This window comes from Prosopis cineraria, unplaced genomic scaffold (assembly GCF_029017545.1).
Source record: "Prosopis cineraria cultivar Desert tree isolate PC_DT_omini unplaced genomic scaffold, ASM2901754v1 PC10, whole genome shotgun sequence".
Taxonomy (NCBI): domain Eukaryota; kingdom Viridiplantae; phylum Streptophyta; class Magnoliopsida; order Fabales; family Fabaceae; genus Prosopis; species Prosopis cineraria.
In genome coordinates, this window is record NW_026555341.1 from 19,643,380 (window position 1) to 19,668,391 (window position 25,012).

The 25,012-nt window shown below is 28.2% G+C and overlaps 1 long non-coding RNA gene across 1 annotated transcript; it reads right to left on the minus strand.

The window, feature by feature from the left end:
• Positions 1-20,006: 20,006 nt before the first annotated feature.
• LOC129284402 (uncharacterized) lies at positions 20,007-25,012 on the minus strand. Its single transcript, XR_008586858.1, has 4 exons — positions 24,896-25,012; positions 24,729-24,783; positions 20,966-21,051; positions 20,007-20,408 (listed from the first exon to the last, which is right to left on the minus strand). It is a non-coding gene; the product is annotated as an uncharacterized LOC129284402 (long non-coding RNA).

Genomic DNA, 25,012 nt, shown 5'->3' on the forward strand with positions numbered 1-25,012 from the left:
TTCTTATGCACAAGTTTCTTAGAGAGTCAAATGTAGAGCATAATAGCATCAGACTATTGTTCATCTCATGAACTTGGATATGAACCTTGAACATGGTAGAAAGGGTCGAATCTGTGAGCTTGACATTAAAGTCAGGTGCTATAATAAGAACCACACTTCTTTAATTGAAAGTAGTTAATATGGCACCAATTAAGGCGTTGCCATATAACTTAAAGGTAGTATATAACAAAGCAACTATGTCAGTGGCTGCTATAGCTTTCCTGCCATGAAGGGTTAAGATAAGATGAATAGCTTCAACATGGAGGTAGGTATAACCTTGGTTGATCCAGCCATCAATCAAAGGTTGGGCTATTTCAAGAGTGATATATTGTTCAGTAGTTGTGGTAGGGATACGACATTGATCTAGACTAAAAGTTTATATCATCTCTTTTGGTTGAGGATGGTCTATGTAGATTAGGGATCTAATTCCACGAGTGAAAGAGTTTCCTCAATGGTAAAGATTATAAGGATTAAGGAAAGGAAGTTGAGTAGCTGGGATGCGAGCATTCTTAGGAATAATAGAATCTGTATGAGATTTTCTATTTTTTGAGAAAGAATTCTTTTTACAAAAGTAAGGATTCTATCAAACAAAAAGACTGAAGAAAGACGAACTAGATCAAGGGAAGTAGTAGCAAGAGTTTCTAAGGAAGAGCTTTTTAGGAATCCACTCGTATTTTTTAAAGTTGTGCTTGCTTACTTATCATCAATAATATCTAGAATCTATCATTTTTGCAGCATTACTATAGAACCCATGACAGCTTGTTGTTATGATAGATTTTCTAGCTGAACTTCTGACGCGCTCCATATTTCCATTCGATATTCGATTGAGGTAATCTAGGTATCCACAAAAAGAATTCTTTGAACTTTAGCTAATGACACTATTTTTACATTCAAATCATTTCTCAATTAAAAGTTGAATACTAAAATGTAAACTCACTCATTTATACTTTCAAAACATAACTAGGGTGTCTAAAACTCAATTCGAGTGCCAAAAGCCCACAACAACCTTAGACCACTCTCAATAAACTATAATGGAATCATGTAATACATCACAACAATCAAACAACACACACATTACACTTTCACTACTCAACCCTTTGATCACAAAAACATAAGGGGGAGCCAAATCATGTAATTTCATACCTAAATCATCATCATTCACAAAGACACTCATTCATTATTTGTACAAGTAATTTTTCCTTGGTTAAATATCTCAACAAAAAAATACCACACGCATTAAGGCCTAAATACACATTTCAATACTCAATATTTAATAGTGTAAGTATAACAAAATATGAACATCCTAGCTGGCAATATCATGACAATTACACATTTAATAAAAAGTAATTGAAGCATTATAGTAAAAAATTTGATTCCTAAACCTCATATGACCTTTCCTTGTCCCGACTAGAGCTAGCACCTATAAAATATTAAATGAGGGATGGGTACAACCATAAGGATCAAGGAACATCCATTTTAATCCATTATGCTACTAAAATTTTGCAAAATTTTAAATAATCAATTTGTGACTCACTAAATGCTTTATTATTTTTGTTATCTTTCTTAAACAAGAGCATTATGGATAAGGAGTTGATGTCTGCCAACTGTCTATCCAAAGAATATTGGGATGGGTAGAAGAGTTTGTTAAGTATGTAGTAAGTAATGCAAAAGACTAAGGCCAAGTTGTTTGCCCTTGTTTAAGTTATGGTAATGTGAAATTAATTTCTCCATAAATATATGAACTCCATAGTTTCTCCATAAACATGTGAGCTCCACCTATTTAAATATAGAATTGATCAAAGTTATAAGTGTTAGATAAAGCATAGGGAGACATTTAAAGATGTCAATACTAGTAGTCAGGAGCAAAGGGAAAGTTGTTCGTCATCACTAGATTTCAATACAAGTGCATATAAGGCTGATTGTCTTGAAGATTTAGCCGATGTAATTGAAAGGAAACTCAATAATTTTCTACAGAAGTTAGAAAGGTTGAAGATTGATGCGAAGACACCTTTGTACAAGGGTTGTACTTAGTTCACTCTATTGTCTGTTATGTTAGAATTGTACAACTCAAAAGCTATAAAGGGGTGTAGTGGTACGAGTTTCTCAAGCTTGCTCTCTCTGATTAGATTAATGCTACTGAAAAATAACAAGCTTTCAAGGTAGCTATATGATGTAAAGAAGGTGTTATGCACAGTTGGCCTGAGTTATAAAAAGATACATGCTAGCTCCAATGATTGCATCTTGTTTAGGAATGAATATGAAGAGCTAACTCACTATCCTAAGTGTCATGCCCCAAAATTTGGAGAGCGACCGGCATGGAATGTGAACCATTTCACACATCCCCGTAAACCTTAAATTGTAAATTCACTCTATTTCTAAAATTAAATTAGATTTATGTTAAAATTATAACACTTTTGACACTAATAATTATAAAAAAATTTCAACATATTCATAAAAGTTTCAACAAAACTACTCCTGTAAATAAAATCTCTCAAAATTTCTACAATACATTGATGTAATCAAAATATCAAATAAATCAGGAGCTTAACTCCTTCCAACCGACAGACAACATATATATCAAAATAAAAGTCCTAGTTATAGCTTATGTGAAGCACCTAATCATACTTTTCAAAATAAAATAAAATAAAAATAACATATATAAATGTTTATAATTACATTAAAAGAAAAATTTCAATCAATCCTCCACCTGTCTATAAGTGCTCAAGAATCGATAGGAAGATCAACGTCAGTTAAGGTATCTGAGACCAAAATAATTTTTCAGTAAATAACGTCCCAACAATAAACAATAGAACATAAATAAAATGAAAAGTTTGAAATAGTTGTGTAAGTTAAATAGACAAAATCTTTATAAAAATTTAATAAACTTCACAATAAAATGGCTCTGTAAATTTCAAATAAAATCTCAAATTATTGAACTATCATCGCAAATGATAATATCACTTGATTTCAAGAAAGCACATAAATGAAATAAAAATTTATAAACAAATTTCTAAATAAAAGCCAATAGAATATAAAATCATCAAATGATTGGATTCATAACTATAGGGACTTGTCAGGACAATTAACAAACGTGAACACACAATCCATGAGGGTAACTAACCAAACGCGGCTTATGCCACGAAAACAAATGTGGACACTCAGTCCACAAGAGTAAGTAACCAAACGCGATTGAAACCACGAAACAAACGTGGACACACAGTCTACAAGGGTAATGCTAATCAAACGCGGCTTGAAGCCACGAAATAAATGTGAGTACGATGCTCACGAATAACCATCCTTCCATTCCAGTGCGTTGGCCATCGCACGGGGCTAGCACTTCCTATAAACACCCTACTAGCTATGTGTACTATGACGCGCCAAGGGCTAATGGAACTGCCTTTAGTAACCAGTATTCTGTGTAAAATCCCTTTTTAAAACCATTTTCAAACATGCGAGAAAATCATCACTTTCAAGATACAGTTTTCATTCTTAAAATCAAACTCGCATGAATACTTTTAAGCATTAAAACTTGTCAGAATAAAATTTTATATCCAATGCTCATGCTTGTATTGATTGAATAAAAAAAATTTTTAACGTCAAACTCGCATGAATCATTCTCTGTATCAATCCAATATTTGATAAAACACAAATCTCATAATCAAAGTTCAAACTTGATTTAATCGATCAAATAACATTTCAAATTTGGTAAAGCTAACTTCTCAAAATAAAGTAATGTTAATCAATAAATATCTAATAATCGCATTAATCCTATTAAAATGATTTCCAAAAAAACGTAATATTTTAATAAAGGAAATTTTGATTGGAAAAAAAAATCAGTTGGGATGCTATCCACTTACCTGAGATATTTCCAAGCACATGAGCTACTCCTAACCAATTGCTTTTATAATATCGTCTGCTTCTAAATTCCCTAACACCCAAGTCATAACATTGTTATTTCTTTTATACCTTTCGCAAATCCAAAATCTTCAATCCAAGATAATTTGAAAAAATAGAAAAGAAAATCTCTAATCTGTCACCATTCACAATAAAATCAATTATTGAGTTTATCAATAAACATCTAGAACACCTATATAAACCATACTCGAGATTTTCAAGTCTCAAAAAAATAGATAACTTATACTATGATTTTTTTTTCACTTGCCTTGACCCCATTTATTTATTTATTTTTAACCTTTCATCAAATACTTTTTGTTTGTCCCAAGAGTTACCATATGAACAACAAACATGATCTTTAAACTATCAATCAAACATCTTTTTCATAATTCCTTAATTTTTATCCCTTAAAATTCCTTTCAAATTTCTCTTCCTCCAAATCCTATAAAAATTATTTCCTTTGTTCAAATCAAACAAGTTCCCTTTCAACATTTCTATAATCAAAAGAAACTTAAGTAACTTAGGATTCCCTAGTTTGCTTCCATTTATATCCTAAGATTTCTCTATATTACTTTAGTCAAATGTATTGACTCCGTTGAGTTTTAACTTCCTTTTAAGCCTTATGTCAAACACCTTATGTGCATGATGCCAAGCCATTCAATGAAGTTTCTTAACCTCTAATTATTTGCCCAATAATTCTCAGAATCAACATTTGAATTTATCATATATATATATATATATATATATATTTACGCATCCCACCAAGAGTCAATTTAAGCTCAAATAATTCAAACCTATATTCATTTTCCTCCTCTTACACTCACCGAAATAATCAACTGAACCTTCTTAAAACATACCACTCATCTAATTTTGAATCCCTACCTCTATCCATTCACGCACAGCAGCAAACAATAAAGAGAAAATCATAATTTTAGCCATATAATCACCTACACAATCAGGACGCACAAGGAAAAGAAGAGGATAAATCAATACATACTCACAAATCAGGGAGAGCTGAAGAGAAAGAATTTGTAGCTCCATTATACAGATCATAACAGTACCGAGAAGAGATATTATGATGATCTGCGAGACATGGGGAAAAGATCTGGGCACCGTTGTTGCACGAACAGAGGAGGTTGATGACAGAACAGGGGGAAGAATTTTGATGCATCTAAGCTATTGCTCAGACAGAGGAGGAAGGAGAAAGTTGCGCGAGTATAACTCTGACACAATTACTTGTGGCTGTTAGCTAAGTGAAGTAGGAAGGGTGATGCTCCAGAAGGAAAAGGAAAGGAAAATCGGTGCAGCACAGGGGAAGAGGGAAACCCACGGCAGCAGCAATCGGACGACGTACTCTAACATTCCCACGCCGACGACGTTGAAGACTGAAGAGGAAGGATGGAGAACGTTGTGGACACGCTGAGAACGAAGAAGAGCAGTCGTGGTGGTTTTGGATTTTTTGAAAATGTGAAGGAGGAGAAGGAAAGAAAATGACGCGTTCCGCTGTGTTTGACCGAGTATGGAAGATATAAATATAAACCATAGGAGATTGCAAAAATTACAAGAGAAGGCCCAATATTTCTTCTAATAACATAAAAGACATGAACACTTTGGTAATTTTTTCTACAATCTTAAACTAAATGAAATTAATCCATTTTTTTTTTAACTTAAGGTCATTGCACTAAGTGTGAGGCATCATGCTATAATTAGAATAGGAAGACTCCAAAGAAGGTGATGTGGTATTTTCCTATTATTTCAATTCAAGCGCTTGTATAGCATACGTCAAGAGACTAAAAATTTAACATGACATATAGATGAAAGGATTAAAGATGACATATAGATGGAACTGTTACTGCTAATGAGGATATCTTGGAGAAAGCATTAGGGAATACTGGCCATCTTGGTCATCGTCAGGGCATTGGCTTTGGCGTCATAAGGAAAGAGTACTTTGGGCCATATCACAATAAAAAGATTGCTTCTTTTACTGAGGTTCAAGAATTGAAGCAAGAGCAACAAAACCAATAAATGCAAGCACAGCCATAGCAAATATAAGAATAATCTAGAATCATTGACTTACTACTAAATGGGCATAGTTTGAGGCTTTCGGCGACACTAGCCCTAATAGGAGTGACAGTTGCACAATCCTGACAACATGCTACATATAGTAGAGATGATTAATCAGTAAGTTGATTAAGTTTTGTGCATATATGTTGACAATTCTAGTTGTTTCTATATGAATATTTCTCATATTGAATTTTTTATTGAACTTTAGAGCTATTGTCATATATCACACTAATGTTGATAAGCAATTTTGACAACTAATAAGAGGTAGTGATCACTTAGATATAGTGACATTATGAACAGTTGTCAAGGTATATGTATTTATCATTAACTATATTAGCAATGTAATTATAAGCCATTCATATCGTTTAATTTAGTGTCCAGACAAAGCCAGTGATTGTGGGTATGCTATTATGAAATATATGAAGGACATAAGCCAATATGCTCCCGTCGGTACTCTTCCAAATAATGTATATATGTTTTCAACCTTCTCATTATTATATCATTTTTATTAATTAACATGATTTTTATTTCTTATTGTTGTTTTTGCATTTAGTACTATGAGGAGACATATAGTGACATGCTTACTGAGGTTCAAACTGAAGAAGTCCTTGAAGAGTTAGTAAGTAGTATTTTCCAAACTTGGTTTAGCTTTAACAACCAGTTCCAATGAAGAAATTGTTGATATAGGTATATTTAAAGTTTATTGGCATAGATGTGGTATAGGCATACTTGGCCAATTTTTTGTTTAAGTTAAGAAACTTGAATTGTATATAGCTTGTGTAAAAATTCATAATGTAAATTTCATGTAAATGATTATTTTTTGTTATTGAAATTCTATTTTAGATGTGTTGAAAATTATATTCTGTATGTTCAATGTAGGGGGTTGCTATAGAAATGCAACCCCCTATTTTAAATATTTGGTCACTATATTAAATAGTTTTTTAATATTAAACTATTATTTAAAAAACATTTAATATAGTGACCAAATCTATAGTATAAACGTATTAGACGGTTTCATGAAAAAACTATTTAATAGAAGAAAATATTAAACGGTTCTTTGACAATAACCATTTAATATAAAGACAATGTCAAATGATTTTATTTACAAAACCGTTTTATATAATCTTTCCTACATAACACGCAACCATATATTAAATGGTTTTTACACAGAACTCTTTACTATTATAAGAATATTCAACGATTGAAAACCTTTAAATATAGTCTCTTGAAATATTAAGGAACTATTTATTTAATGATTCATAACTATTTAATATTGATAAAAATAACTATTTTATATATAGTATTTTGTCGTAGTGTTATATTTAAAAATAGAGTGAATAATAATTTGAATTCATTCAAGTTTACAAAAGGCAAACTAAACAGCTTGCAGTTATGTTTTGGATAATATTCAAACTCATTGAAAACCTAAGTTCCAAAACTTAATTTGAGTGTTAAAGGTTTATTAAAAATAACTTGAGCATGTTTAGTTATAATTTTTTTCAAAATAGGATGGGGAAAAAGTTAGGTAATGTTTAAAGCTAAGAGTTATGGCTTCTCAAGTTAGTTGGTACAATGAAAAAAAAAAAAAGTCAGTTTCTCCTTTGGTCTCTCTTTTCTAAAAGCAAGTTACAATGATATCACATGGAAAGGGGAGGTTTTTGCTTAATGGCCAAAACTTAATTAGATGTGACATATTTTTAAATCAAGCCAAATATAATTTAAGAATAAGTTTAATCTAAGTGCTTATCATACAAGTTATAAAATAAAGCTTTTAACGAGTAAGGTAATTGATTTTAGAAGTTATGCTAACAAAATTAACAAGTAATAAGTTTAAACACATGGACTTCACAAGTTATAAAGTTATGGAGTTAGTAAATAATATAAAGGAATAAACAAAAGTAAAGTCAAGGGAATTAAAAATTCTTCTTAAATATTAGTAATCATGTTGGTTGCAACATATTAGACATAACAAATAAAAAATTAACAAGTAAAGTAACACAAGGATTTTACAAGTATTAGAACTATTTAACAAGTTACATATTCAAATTGCTACATGGACTTCTACTGTTAATCAATTACATTATTTATTAAATGCTTCACCTCACTTGTTAATTCCCTTGTGTTACTTATTATACTACAACATATTGAAAAATGATACTTTATTTTGGTTATTTTGTTTTATAATTTTATTTCAATTCAGGCCCAACCTAATTTCAATTATTTTATTTTGCAATGAAATTTCAGAATGTTTTGGACCTAATTAAAAATATGTGACATTCCAATTATTATCTTTATAATTATGACTAAACTTATGGCAATACCAAACTTTGTTAAGGAAAAAAATGGAAATTAAGGTGCAATTCATAAAAGTTAGTCTCAAAAATGTTTTGCAAAATAAGAAATGAGAGGATTTGAAAGGAAGACTAATGAAGTCAAAAAGAGGGCTGATAACCAAGAAGAAGGCCCCATTTGAGAGATACACGGAGAGAAGAGGAACGAAGAAACAATAAATTGTAGGAGCTGACTAAGTTGAGAGTTGGGTAAAGACTTTAATGAAATAAAGAAGAGCTGAAGCATGCCACGGATTATTATATTTATGATGCTATAAATGAACTTAATCAACACAATTGTTTAAAATCTCATTAAGACGAAATTAAAGATTCAAAAATACATTAGCCAATAATTCATCTATTCTTATTTATAAATCATTTCTAATTAATTCATTAAAAATAAAGGTGAATTAATTAAATTACTATCCAATTTTGCCTCTATATTTTAAAAAATTGATTTGATCTATAAAAAGAATTTTCTAAGAATTTGCAATTGTACATTTTTTTAGAATTTATTAAAGTATAGTTTCAAAATTGTATATCAAGAACTTTTAAAATATGATTAGTAAAAAGGAGGGAGTACCAGCATGCTAATTTGTGCTTGACTCACAAGAAAAAGACAGGATGGAAAGAAAATGGGAGGAAAGAAAATGGAGAGTAGAGAAAGTAAAAGGATGCAATTTTTTTTCATTTTGCTTGACTGAATGAGAGAAAATAGGAAGGAGAGACAAGTGATTAATGTCATATGGAAAATAATAACCTTATTATTTATGAAAATATTAATATAATAAAATTTTATATTTTAATATTATATGTATAATAATTTTTAATTATATATTATTGATTGAACAAAAACATAATTAAAAATTATTTTATCCAGTTTAAAATTTTACTTATTAAATTATTAAATATATAATAATTTTAAAAATCTAAAACTACAACCAAATATAAGATACTTAACTGAAAATTAACCTAAAAATTTAAAATTAATATTTATCTAATTAATTTAAAAATTTGATATATCGCATGTTTAACAAAGGTCCATGATCAAAATATAATTACACTATAAATATTGTGATAAAAATGGAGGGAGGCAAGAGTTTGCAATGAAAAAATTGGTGGATAAATTTAAAAATAGAATTCTATCCAAAATCTCACACATATTTGGAGAGAAAAGTTGGAGATAAAAATATGTGAATCTCACATGTTATTTTTCTCCCACTAGATCTCTACTAAATGTGAAGATTTCAACTATTTTTATTTGATATATGAATTTTCAATTTTTTTTTATTTTATCAAATAGTACATAGTTACATACCATGTAGAGTTGAAATGATAAAATAGACCAATAGAGAATAAAAATGATGCATTGTATTTATTCTACGAAGAATGGCTTCTAAGTTTTCAAATCAAATAAATTATATTAGCACCTAAAATTTAATGCATTCTGAATTTATTTTACAAGAATATAATTCTTACATCCAAATATCTTTTCTAATGAAAAGACTCAATTGTCCCTTAAAAATAACATCATGCACTGAATATTATGTTGTTAATATAAAGACTTTGTCATGTTATTACGAACACTTTGTTGTTTATACATATAAAAAACTTGTACATTATTGCACAACTAAGCCACACAAACTATGTATAATGAACAAACATTGTGTTATTAATGTATGGACATTATCATGTCATATACAGACATTATATTATTCATAAATTTAGGAAACTTGTACATCATTACTCAATTAAATCACATGGATTATGTATGATGAATGAACATTGTGTTCTTAATGTATGGACATTGTCAAGTCATATACAGACATTATCTTGTTCATAAATTTGGGAAACGTGTACATTGTTATTTAACTAAATTAATCACATGTACTATGTATAATGAAAGGACATTGTGTTATTCATGCATAGATCTTATCATATTATATATCTTATCATATTATATATAAACATTATGTTATATATATACTTAAGAAACTTGTACATTTCAAACAACGGAAAAACGGGTTTTTTCGCTAGAAAACATACTTGCATCTAAGGCCTTCGAGCCTGCATATACAATAAATTTAGAATATATTGGATTTTAGGTTCAAATTTTTTGATTTGGGGGTCTTATATGCATTCCATTTTCCCTTTATTCATCTCATTTCACTTCATTTTCCTGCCCACTAGCTTGTTTGGTAATGTCTAAACTCCACAAGCAACAACTACATATACGATGAAAAAAGAATGAAGCTTGAATATAGGCAAGTATAAAAGTTTTCTAGTTGATAAATATTCAGGCTTTTCTAAATTATTATTTAATTTTTAGGAATTTGTCTGATATTTTAATTTTGAATGAAACGGAATATTTGACTTAAGTGATTAATATATGTTGAAAAAGGATTACTTTGATTTGACTGTTGACTAAAATAAAATTAAAAATAACTACTTTCTGCAAATTTATTTATTAGTCAATTGCAAGTACTAAAAATCAGTTATTATTATACACTGAGAAATGACTCCTTTAGTTGAGTTACTGATTAAGATGAATTACAAATCACTTTTCCTTCTAGTAAATTTATGATGTACAAACACACTAGAAATTTATTATTTTCTTTTTGAAAATAACTACTTTAACTACATTTACTTGATAAACAAATTTGCAAAAAAAAAAAAGTGATCGTTTTCTATTCCAGTTTAATCAATGGCCCGATTAAAATAATCATTTTCCAATGTATAATAATCACTAAAATCATATATGTCATTTCATCAAAATCAAATTCCTAAACAAGTTCCTAGAGATTAAATAATAATTATCAAATTTATGATATTTAATTGTCATTTACATATTTTTAAAGTAATTTTTTATTATTTTAACGAGAATGACAGTTAGGTTTTAAAACATTAAATAATAACAATTAAGCTCCCAATAAAATTTTCTAAAAATGAATTATAATTATCAATTCAAACAATTACAAACAAAAATTTATATTATAATATAAGAGTTACATTTAATATTTAAACATTTGTTTGCAATTAAAACTATAATATTTATAATTATTGGAATCGATATTTTTAACTTATTTTTTGAAAAAAAATTAACTGTCATTCTCTCATTATTATTCTCTCTATTTTTATTTTTTATTCAATTTATTTATTTATTTTGGGGAAAAAGCCGCTAATAAACCAACGACTGAAAATGAAATTAAAAAGTAAAAACGGAAGATCGAAAAATCTGTTTAATAATAAAAATGCATGTGAATAGAGGAAAGCTGAACAAAAAATTGAAAGGCAAAAAAAAATATTGATTTGAAAGGACTGAAGGTTCTATACAGTAGTTAAAAAGATTTATTATCAAGAAATTTAAGTAAACTAATCTTAGGTCTCCAAAATTAGTGTTTCTTGATATAAAACATTTGATAAAATATTAATTACATCTTTTTAATATTACTTTTATTTAAATTAATTAATTATGAGAGAAAATATAATATAAACTTAAATTTTTTTATTTAAATCAGAATAAAATTAAAAGTTTATTTTACTTTTAAATAAAATCAATGACTTAGCCTACTCTTATTAAAAATGCTTTATTTAAACGAGAATAAAATTGAAATTTATTTATTTTGGATATTTCAATTTTGTTTGAAGTTGCCTTCTAGGCGTCTAAAAAAAAAAAAAAAAGAGCCTTTTCATCATCTTTTCCTTTTTACTGTTGTGGCAGCCAAAAAAAAAAAAGACACACACAATTAATGAAAGACAAGACAAGTTTGAAACGAGAGATGAAAATTAAAATAAGACGTCAAAAAAAAAAAAACAGCTAAGCTTAATCAGAAGATATTAAATATGGGGTAACGAAATAATTAGGGCATGTTTGATTTCTATTCATAAAAATTATTTTTAAGAAAATAAAATAAAAATATCATTTAAGTAAGTATGTTGGATTTAAATGTTTTTAATATTTTTCTCATTATTTTTTAAAAAATAGAAAAAAAATCTTAAAACCATGTTCATTACTAAATTACTATCAACACCTATTTAATGGTTGGGGGCAGACTGAAATAATGAAGCAAAGAATGGTGGCCAAAATTTATTTTAAACTAATTAATAAAGAAAAACATAATATTTACATCTCTATTAATATCATTAATCATTGGAGACCATTAACATCTACTGATTTTTCAACTTTAAAATTGTTTTCAAATTAACATAATTAAATATATTTTTTATTTTATTTTTAAAAAAATTAAAAAAATGGGAACAAAATCAAACAAGCTTTTAATTTCTCCATTTTTAACTTTCTGGGGATGTTAAATATAATGAACAAAGCAATTATGGATAGCCATCGCAAGAAACAGGATTTACATTACAGGAGAATTAAAAAGATAGGAAAATTCACTTCACGTATGGTCATATATAGAGCCCATATTGTCTATTGTCAGGCACTGTTTATTTGCTATAACATCATATTGATATTAATAAATATGCATTTAGAAATAAATAATTTGATTACTCTTTTTATTTCTTTTTTGTCATAATAGCTTAAATATATCCCGTTCAAACCCGTTTTTTCAATTCCTCTAGTTTAAAAATTCAGGTGTTTTTATATAAAAAGATTTTCAAGTCAAAGATATTTAAATCTTGAAAAAATGGTTTCAGGTTTGGACTATCCATTTAAGCCCGCATTTATTTTTACCATTAAAAATGACATATTTCAAACTTTTAGATTACATTTAGACTTTAGAATATGTGTTTGTAATGTAAATTAAGATTTACATGACTTAATTTTTAATTTTTTATCATTATAACTTTCATTTTGAAAAATAAATATGTAATATTATAATGAAAAATTAAACATTTAAAAGTTCAAAAAAAATTAAAATAAAATGAGCTTCCAAGAGCTACCCCTAACTCAATTAATAAAGGTTGAGTTTGAAACATAAATTAATTTAAAAGTGATCGGACATTTGAACTTGAGTTTATTAACCCACCATATGAGCCAAGCTTGCCCATTCACTGGCTCTCTAATAATAGGATCATTATTCTAATAAAACAAATATGCATATAAATTAAACCAAACCAAAAAGAAATAAAAAAATAAAATGAAGAATTAAAATGCAAACAAATTATGGCACCCCAAAGGTGGAGCTTCAGAGATCATCTCAAATTATCAATACATAAAAGATGAAATAATCAACATGGATAATAAAATGAAATTTCTGCGTTGCTTTAATTTTGTTTAGTGAAATTATATTCAATGAAGAAATTAGCTAGGGCCAAAACAAAACAAAAAAACAAGGGGGAGTAGATGCTCTCGGATCATTAATATTTTTGATATGTTGCTAGCACTTGTGATAAATCTACTCAAATAAAAAAATTGTAACGTTTATTAATTTCCAACAAAATATTTCTGATTTTCAAGAATTACATTGTAAGATTATGAAAAAGAATTTTAGCTTATACAACTTGACAGCATTTTTCTTAAAGTATAAAAACAATTTTATAAACTTTGCCTTAAACTATTTTTTTATGAATATTGGATATTTTATATATACTATGATGTGATGTAAATTAATCCAACAACTAAAAAAACATAGCGACTTACACCTTCTTTCCATTTGGTTGTAATGTTCATTTGTGGAATTCACATTCATTTAACAATCTTCTCTTCTATCTCTAGCTAAGACTATCTTGTTTTTTTTTTTTTGGGTGTTTTTTGATACCAACCAAATCATCAACCAAAATATTTGTTCACAAATAAATGTTACCATTGGATGGACAGAAAGTGTAAGTTGCTACATTTTTTGGTTGATGGATTAATTTGCATCACATTATATTATATAGGATATCCAATAAGGATCAAAAAATAGTTTAAGGGCAAATATGATCTTTCACCTTTAATAAATAATAAATTTTCTTTTTTTTTTTAATTAGAGTTTATCTTAAATGTAACATTTCCACTTAAATTTAAGACATCAAAAGACATAAATACCCATAAAGAATAATCAAAATTCAAATTTTAATAACTGATATAAATGATCACTTTACCTCAAAAACGGAGTGCAATAAAGCTCTTTTTCTTTTTTTTTTTTCTCTGACCTGAAGAATTCAACTATTTGGAAGCAGAGACAGAACAGGAATGAACAGAGGAATTAAGCCTAACTGCCATAAATTTGTTAAAATATTGGTACACAAGCTGAAAGAAAAATGGAGAAAAATTAGTTTGATACACAGATATGAGATAACGAAATGACTAATATCTCTATTTTTTATTTTGTGAAATTTAATCAACAAATGCCACTAGAGGCTCAGAATGGAAGTCGAAAAAATAATAATAAGAAGAATGCTTATTTAGAAGTACCTTTCAGGAAAAAATATCTTCATGTTTTATAACAATTATTTATGTCTCTATCTAATAATTAATCGATTTTATGAAAGCATCATTTAATTTGTCATAAATAAGCATAGAGAGCATAAACTAAATTTGATATTTGAAATTGAATAAATGATGATATAAAGAAAAGGAGACCAATTTATCTCAAAATGACACGAAACTTAACTGTTTAGAAGCAAAGAAATTGGAGAATGGAAACACAAGTGAAGCCAATCTGCTGCTGCCGTTAACATGAAGAAATTACCACTCACAAAACTGCAATAAAAGATAAACTTCAGTGTGTAACAAATATGAGACTCAGAAATAGAGAAATATTACTAATTTCGATTTTTTTCAATTTTCATTTTTATTTTGTGGAATCTAATTAATAAAGTATAGATTATATTTCCATTTTCTTCTCTTTTCACTATTTCTCTCCCATCTAAAATTTTGTTGATTTTCAATTCTATTGTGTTCTTCTTTTCATAGAACTTTTTTTTTTAGTTATCCAAGTTATCTCTACAGCCGAAAATCATGAGACTAATCCTATGAAAAATTGGAGTGTCATTTAAGGGGCACATTGTTCTCTTCCAAAGAAATGTTTTTTCATACACACTGCTAGGAGTTAGACCCTAAAATCATGCTTAAGGGGTATAGACTACTACTATCAATGTCACACTCACTTGCTATTGTTTTTTATAGCATTTTAAAATAATAAATTATCTACTAAGAAAATATTTTTGAATTAATTTATGCATTAATAATTGCAGCCAAATCTTTCTTCTGCCTCCTCAAACTATGCCATCTTAAAAACGATTTTGAACAAAAGTTGCAGGGAGGGATATGGATCTCGCATGTTAATTGTTTTTGCCACTAACAAAAATAATTATAAAATAATTAGTTAAATAATTTTATTTTCAAAAGAACAATAATGTTTAGAAATAGAGTGAATATTGTTCCAAGCCTAAAAGACAACAATAATTGAGGGAAACTCCAAAACCAAAAGAAGCAGCTCATGATGGCAAGGAAAAATAAAGACCGTGGCCAAAAAAGCTAAAAGCCGTTAGTGACCCAAAGGTCAAAAACGAAAAAAAAAAATCAATAAAGAAAGTTTCAAATAATTGAACATCTCTACTAATTGTGAAATTGAATTTTCTGTTACCGGTGTAAGTAGTGTTATTTTATATTATTATGTTAAATTTAATGACCATCGCAATTGTTCAAAATTAAAAAATTATGGCAGCATATTCTTTTTAACCCTTTTCTTTTTAATTAATTGATTTTTTACAAAATAAATCTTAAAATAAAGTTTGCAGCATATTCTTCATGGATTTGACTGCTAAATAAGATTTAAGCAACTTAAATCTTTTGTAACACGAGCACTCAATCCGAACCCCAACATAATTCCATCCCTATTATAAGATGTCTTTAAAATTAGTCGTTAGTCGTTAATATAAGTTACATAATAAATTATTAGTTAATATTTTCAATTATACCTCTAATAACAAATAATTAAAAGGAGAATTTAATTTTAATTTAAGGTTTACAGTGGTCCTATCAAATATGATGTTTCTCTCTCATTAATAGTGGCAATATTAGACTATTATTTTTAAAATTTAGGACAGATTTATCTTTCTTAATTCTGGTGAAATCATTTTTGAAGTAACTTGTACAACTTAACATTAATTTAGGAAGGAGAAAAAAGCTAAAATTTAAAAGCAGCTTTTAATGAATTTTTTAGGTGGCAAAGAAAGAAGGGGGAAGATTACTTGAAGCCACAGGACGGATCAACGAGGAGTGTTTGGAAAGAAAGAAAATGGAGATCTGACATATATAAGATTTATGAGCCTAAGGAGAATCAGTAATAGAGAAGCAAGCGCGCGCCTGAGAGAGAGAGGGAGGGAGGGGGGAGAGAGGGAGAGAGAGAGAGAGAGAGAGAGAGGAGAGAGAGAGAGAGATGGAGAGAGTCTTACCTGGAATACTATGCTTAGCTTGATCAGGAGAAGCAGAACAATAATTCAGTGAGAAGCAACAAAGTTAGGAAGCGTGTTTGGATTAAAAAATCTGCAACTAAAATTAGAATTAAATTAAAGTTAATAAATTGAAATTAAGAGAAAAGTCTACGACTATAATTTATATTTAAATATTTTTTTAAGTGAATTAGACAAATTAAAATTTATTTAAATAATTTAATTCAAAAGTCAGTAGAGATATATAATGACAAAAATGGACATTAATTTTCTTGTATAAATTTTTGTAACTTATTTAATATTTTAAAGAAAAATATTAAACTTAAAATTATAATTTTGTAAAAAAGTATATTAAAAATATAAAATATATTGATAAATAAAATTTCTTAATTTTAAAATGGTAGAATTAAATGATAAAATTTAAAATATTTAACTATGAAAAACAAAAATAATTAAATATATTAAAACATCCAATAAAAATATTATTGATATCCGAGTGATATTTAGAAATACTAGCGAGGGAATTTTTTTTTTTTTGGAATTCAATAATAGGTGGGCTTGTCCCCTGGGTCTTAAATAGAATAACTTATTATTTAATTTTTATATCCCAGTGTCACATTTTTAAGTTCTGTGGGCATTCAGGGGCTGCAAATAATTTATTCACGGTCATTGTACCCATTGGAGAGAGAAATTTGACAAAAAACTTAAAAAAAAATATTAAATACCATCTACATTCACATGAATGAGCATTGAAAAAACTATCAAATACCATCCACAAAAAACTTAAAAAGAAATATTAAATACCATCTATAATAGAAACATTGTATTTCTCCCAAAAGCTCTTTTCAACTTTTTTGTATTCAAACTTTATCTTATAACAAGCTTTTAATAACTTCAACTGAGGTTTGGGTTATTCCAACTTTAATTAAAAGGTAATTCAAACATATCAAAAGAATCAAATGTGTGTTTTTTCTGACAAAGTTTGATCTCCTATATCAAAGGTACTAAACATGAAATTATTCATATTGAATTAATCAAAGTACTAATTAATGATTAGTAATCAAAAATATAATAGAAACAAAAAATAATATATCATACCAAAGAATGCAAGGGATCAATTTTTTTTTTTGGTTGGAAAGTGAAATGAAATAACGCACCACCATCATAATCATAGCCATCAACAGGATGCCAAATTACTCAGATAGAAAATAAAATTAGGAGAATTATTTTAGTATATTACTCCCTCCCATCTAAATATAGGAGTTAGTTAACTAGTTCACACATATTAATAAAATTATATTAGCTAGTTGTCTATAGAAAATTATGCATTGAATTTTTTTTCCTAAAATAGCCCTGCTTTTAATCATTTACATTAAAATATTATCAACAATGTTTATACATCATCTAAGAATCCAATTATAAGGTATTTGGAAAAAAATTATAAACATAAGAGACAACTTAAAGGAGATTAAAGTTTTAGGACCAAAATAAACTCCCAACTAACTCTGATATTTAAGGGAAAAAAAAATATACTTCCTCCATTTCAAATTAGAAGAAACTTTTAGGTAAAATTACAAGTACTAATAAAGCTTATTAAATATAATTTAAAACTTTATTTTTTAAAAATAAATATATAAACTTCTAAAAATAGCCTTTATTTAATACTCCCTTTATAAAATAATATTAAAAAGAAAGAATAAAATGGGAAGGAAAATATTAGAAAAGAATCATTAATGAAGCCCTATTTTGATCAAAATATCTTATATTTTGAAATATCAAATTTTTTTAAAAATATTTTATAATTTGGAATGAAAAAAATATATTATAACTCTCCTGATCTCAATTATTAAAACTCTCAATTGTTATGTTTCCAAGTTTCATCGGATGTGGCCGCAGGGGCAACTCTCAAATATTATATTGGCCATCTCTATTATTCTAAATTAGTGGGTTCAAGTAAAACAAAATAAAGGTGGTCCAAAAAATAAAACAACATTATGTTTGTTCCTTTACACACCGGATTTCCAACAACAAGAATAACTAGTGTTCACCCCGCGCAATGTACAGATAAAATATTATTTAATTAAATTCATATATATGTTTTTAAAGTTATCTTCTCGTAGGATAAGTTTTATTGTAAAATATCTTTATTATTATATGCCAATAATTTTGAGTCAACAACGTTTGTGTTATTTAGTTTTTTTTTTTCCCCGGAATTAAGCATGTGGTCTTTAGCTGGACCACATTATCTGCAATTAATTGGACGTACAAATGAAAAATGTAAATAATATAATCAATTAATCATAATTAATTATGACAGACAAATATAATTTATAAGCAAGAAAGTTAAGCAAGTAACCAGTGTATACTATAACAAAAAAAATTATAATTTATTTTCAGTGTTCTCAAATATATCTTATAATACAACATTGATCATTTTTTAGGATACCTTATTACTTTTATCATGGATTAATATCATTTAGGCTTTTTTTTCTGTAAACTTATTTGCAATTAACCAAACTAATTTAAGGAGGAACTTATAATTGTTAATGTCTTATTTAATTAGTAAAATATTAAATAAATTATTCAATTTCTTGTATCATAATAATTTAGTGAAGTGCTAGAAGAGTATCAAAACAAATAAGAAAGCTATATGATATTTGTAATTTACTGTTCAAAAAAATATACTCTCTCCGTTCAAAAATATAAGGTATTTTTAACCGAATCTCATCTTTTAATAAAGTAGTAGTTACTTATTTTTCAACTAACTCTATCTTTTCATATTTATCTCTATTAAATACCCTACAATAAATATACAGTTATTATCAATAGGGACATTTTTGAAAAAAAGTCAATAATTATACATCAAAAAACTAAAAATACCTTATATTTTTGAACATCCAACTCCTTAAAAAATGTCTTATATTTTTGAATGGAGGGAGTAACTTGCTTCCATCTTGCCATGGCTGCAAAAATATTTCATGCCTAGTAAATAAAGCACTTTTATTTAAAAAAAACCTTTAAAAAATATTATAAATTCAAGGCATTCATTAATTTTTCTTTGTAATAGCCATTCAAAAGTGTGATACATTTTTTAAGGGTTAGAAATGTCTCAACACGTGATTGATGTATTTTTTTAAAACATACACATAATCAATAAATTATTTTATATTTATTATAAATTAAAACACTTTGTCTATAATTTGTGTTGTTCTCTCTGCAAACAATTTCTAAAGTAACAATTCCAAAACTATAAATATATGCTTTGTTCATCATTTAACTCCTCATTACATATTTAGAAGCCATGTAACTATTGAAAAGAGAATATGCAACACCCACAAATTAGTGATTTTACTAAACAAATGAAATATTGATGTTTCTAGGATTATTTGAATGAGAATGGCTTCATGCAATAGCAGATCATACATCATAGAGGAAGTGCATGGTGAAGATAAATTCTGTTAATGAGCAATCAAATATAGAATTTAATATGGCATAATACATTGTTCTAGCTATTCGGGTGCTAATATGGGTATTATCATCTTAATTGAGCTTAATTTGCTAAACTAAAGTCAGAGATCTTGGCATTCACATCCTTATCTAGCGAGACATTAGTTACCTAAATATCCCTATATACTATTTTCTGTCATGATTCTTCATGAAGATAAGCCAATCCCATTGCTATTCCTTGACAAATTCTCACACTTGTAGGTCAATCCAAGTGGATCATTTGTTCTTCACGGCCTAGAAGTAAAGAAAAACAAGGAAAAGAAAACTATCTTGAAATCGCTTTACAATTTGGAATTAGGAATTTACACAAGCAAGGTGTACATGATGAACTTATCATATTCTATAAAACTGCTAAAGCCCTACAACGATAGAAAATCACTATCATATTCATATGAAAGGGTATCAATACAAAGTAAAAAGAATAAAGCCATGAACCAAATGCTATAATAAAAAGGCAAGTTAATTAGCTGCCAATAACCAGAAGTTGCAGAACAAAGTTCCCCTTATAGGAAACAATTTATCCAACAAACGCAATCCAATGGGCTAGTGACAAAAAACAGCATTCTGTTTTCAAAATAATGATTGGATCTCAAAAAGCTTATCCATTTCCACAAGGCCCCTGTATGATATTTATATTTCGTTCAAGATCAAACTTGAAATTAAACTCCTCAATTTCTCATGGTTATAGCATAAGATATGCATACAGTAATAGTTTTTCCTACTAACTCACATAAACTTTCTTGAACAAGATAAAACATTGTTCTAAGGATTGTAGAGGACGGAAAACTCACCTTGCAATAGAGTCTTCAACATACTCCAATGAATCGCCAAGAGATGCCAACAAAATAAGTTCGTTATCATCATGGATTAGATTTTCCTGAAGTAAAGAGACTGTCAACAAAGTTTCTTTTGTCTTGGTAGTATAAGTTTCTCCATAACAGCCAAAGAACAAATGGAACAAAAACTGGAAAAGAATAAAATCAACAAACAATGTTGATATTTATATTTCCAAGCACTTCCATGCAATGGGATAACGAAAAAAATACAGAACTAAATTTGGCAACTAATAGACTAGCCTTTTGTTGAAATGACTGAGTTTTCAAGCAATTTTCTCAGCCATATTATTTTATTCAGCATCATATGTATAGAGATTTTGAGGAACTAAGCTTGCTTCTCTAGCTCTAATAAAGCTAGTTTAAATCTATTTAATAACTCTAGAAGATAAGATGATAAAAAATTAGACAAAATATCTAATAGATAAAATACTTAATGGATAAATACCTAGATATTAAATATTAAATATTTAATATCATAAGCCTTTATTAGTGACTTTCAACATCTAATTACCAAGCATATTGTCCATTAGTGAATAATCCAACCTATAAGAGCTGGATGGCAACAAAGTTTGGTTATAACCAAGGCTTAAAAAGTTCACAAAGACTACAAAAGAATAAAGGCTATGGTTATATTCAAGAAAAAACTAACCATACTCTATTTACTAAGTTATACCCTAAAAGTAAAATTGCTGTTTTGATTAATTATCCATGTCGATGATATCATAATGACTCATGATTTTAGAAGAAATCATGCGGCTTAAATGAACCCTTGAAAATTAGTTTGGGATTAAGTTTCTCACTGACCTAAAGAATTTCATATATAAGGAACTTGCCAGTTTAAAAAAAAAATTGATCACATATAAAATATACCTTGAATCTTCTAGAAGAGACTACATGCTGGCTTGAAAGCCAGCAGAGACTCCAATTGAACCTATGCATAAGATGTGCTTCAAAGAAGATAGACACCAAGAGATACAAAAGATATGTAAGGAAACTAATCGGCTTGTCTCATATGAGGTGATATGTCAATTTCTGACTTGTTAACCAGTTTATAAATAGAGACCTATAGAGAAGGGCATTTTTTCTATCATCAGAATCTTAAGGTGCTTGAAGATACACTAGGAAAATGTCTTCCTAGTAAATTAAGCATTGCTATTGAAGCACCCACGAAACTATCAATGTAATAACATGGCCCCAATCATCAATATACTAAATAACTTTGTATACCTTGACAGAACAAAACGTGTGGAGCTTGATAAAAAACTTAATCAAGAAAAAGCTTAAAAAAATACTGTTAAACTTCTTCACTCATCTAATAATTTCAAGTACCAGACTTGTTGGCCAAAGCCATGCTAGGAGCTAAATTTGAGAATCTGACAAGAAAGTTGGAGATAAAAGAGTTACATCATGGCTAAACAGGCCCCATAATGGAGGAAATCAGGATATGGAAAAGCTATTCATAACTTATATAATATTGAACATGGACTCATCCATATAACATGCCAAGCAGAAGTCTTTATTTAATTTCCTTGAGATTTAATATCACATAGAACATCATTTTGTCCTCTACCTGGTGAAGCATTTCAGTTGACAAACGACCACACATTCCAAAACACCTGAACCCAACCATTCTCATCCACCAACGAAGTAAAAGTTGGACATAGATTTGTCTCACAGTGAAGGGTAAGTAACTATGGACGCTTCTCCGCCATCATGGGTTCGGATGGTAAGGTGGTGAAGGTCTTGGATTAAAAGGTGGATTCCAATGTCACCCTTGGTTTACGAAGCTTTTACCATCAAGTTGAGTGAATGGAAGTGCTCGTTGATAGTCACAAACGGATGACTCCTACCGAAAAAGGGGCAATTGAAGGATCCTCTTCCGCATCCACACCTATAGAGGGACGGGTAGGGCGTACCTAGCGTGGATGCATGAGAAATGGAGGATATTAAAGGAGAAGAAGTGGCAAAGTAGTGGACAAAATTCAGATCGACTAAGGGAAGTAAATGATCACGAGAACTTGCTAATGGAAATTAGAGAGGTGCCGAGAAGTTAAATAGGGGAAATACTTAAAGGACCGAGGCTATGGAATGTTCTTGATAAATGTATCTGAGTACTTGATGATTAAAAAAAATTCACATTGGTGCCACTATTCATTTACTGTTCATAGGAAGATTCCAAATTTATATAGGAATTTGATGATTGATTATTCATTTTTCTGCACATACGACCACACTGGGCAAACAATATATTTAAAATTTCACCTGGTGGTGCGAAATGGCAACACGAAAATTACCGAGAATTCAAAAATTGTTGAAATCCTACCAATTGACCTACCGACCTTTCCATTTAATCTATCCAGTCGATGCAAGATCAGCCCCCTTTGTCCATCCTTTTTTGTGTTATAGTAGTTAGATTCAGAATAAAATATAAAATATTAGTTGAGATGAGGAAAAAACAAACAATAGGAACCATCAAATATTATAATAATATTAACACTACAATATTTGAATCTCTATCACCAATATCATAATATTATATTATAATTATAATAGTATAATAGATGGAGAATTGGAACATGCGACCTGAAACGTGCAACTAATGAAGACAATAGATGGAGCTCTGACAAAAAGAAAAAAATAGGCAACAGATAGAGAACTGTTCATTTACTGTAGACATGGCCATCCCTCGCTAATAAAGCTAATAGATTATTTCATTCTTTGAATTTTTGTGGGCCGTTATCCAGTATCTAATTGCAATTCTTCGAGCTAGGTATTATCAAAGCTAAAACGTACAGTGACTATTTTGTTAACTGATCTTTGTTAATATTTTGATTTAGGCCATTTAAATCTTATTATTTTTATATTTTTATCTAAATAATTGTTTTTATGAATTGATTGTGAACATCTTATTTTTTATTTTAGTTTACTCCTAAAATAAAAAATATTTAAAATTTAAATAGTCCAAATCTGATATGAAACCTTTAATTTTATCTAACATGAGATATTATCGATCATTACTTACATTTAAACATTTAATTTTATCATAAGGTTTAGATATTATAGGAGATAGATAAGAATTATAAGAAAATGGACACTCTCTCTGTTTAAAAATATAAATTATTTTTTTATAATTAGATATTAAAAAATATAAAATATTTAATGTGTAATTAATATTTAAAAAAAATATATGTCTTTAACAAAAAACATTCAACCATTCATCTTTTTTTTTTTTAATTGACCATTGGTGAAATTGATTGGACACTAAATATAGGCATCTCTCTCAATAAAAACTCTAACAATTTACGTTAAGGTAAGGTATTCTATTAAATAAAGGAAAACATAAAAAATGGTGTTCATTTAAAGAGAATTAACTAATTTACTGAGGTGTATAATTGAATTAAAAATATTTTATATTTTTTAAAAGAGAGAATAGGAATGTAATTTATAATTATCTATTAAAAAATTACTATTTCCATTAATATCTATTTAAACCATTTATAGTTATCCAAAAATCGACTTGATAAACAAATTGCTTATCGTAATACAATCAGAAACACCAAATATTTTAGTCTATGCATGATTTAATTAAATATTTCCCCTTAACTCTCAAATACTGGAGGAATTCAAGGAAAACAAAACAGAAGTGTAAGAAGTTATAACGCAGAAGATACACACATATATGTAAACACAATGAAAAACCAAACGCCAAAGGTATTACCTGTGCAGAGCAGCTGGTTTGGGGATGCTTTCCATGAGAGGGAAATCTCCTGTTTCTGTTTAAAAAATTTGATTTAGAAAAAAAAATTGAGTTGAGGTGAAATAAAAGAAGAAGAAAATAATTATAAGAAAGAAACAATCTTAGATTAAAGGAAGAATTAAAAATACCAGAAAATTAGAGCACAGAAACTGCAAAAGCTCTCAATAGAGAAATGTTCAGCGATGGAATGAAGAAGAAGAAGTATTGGTTCATGATCATTTAATGGAGATGATGCGCCTTGGAAC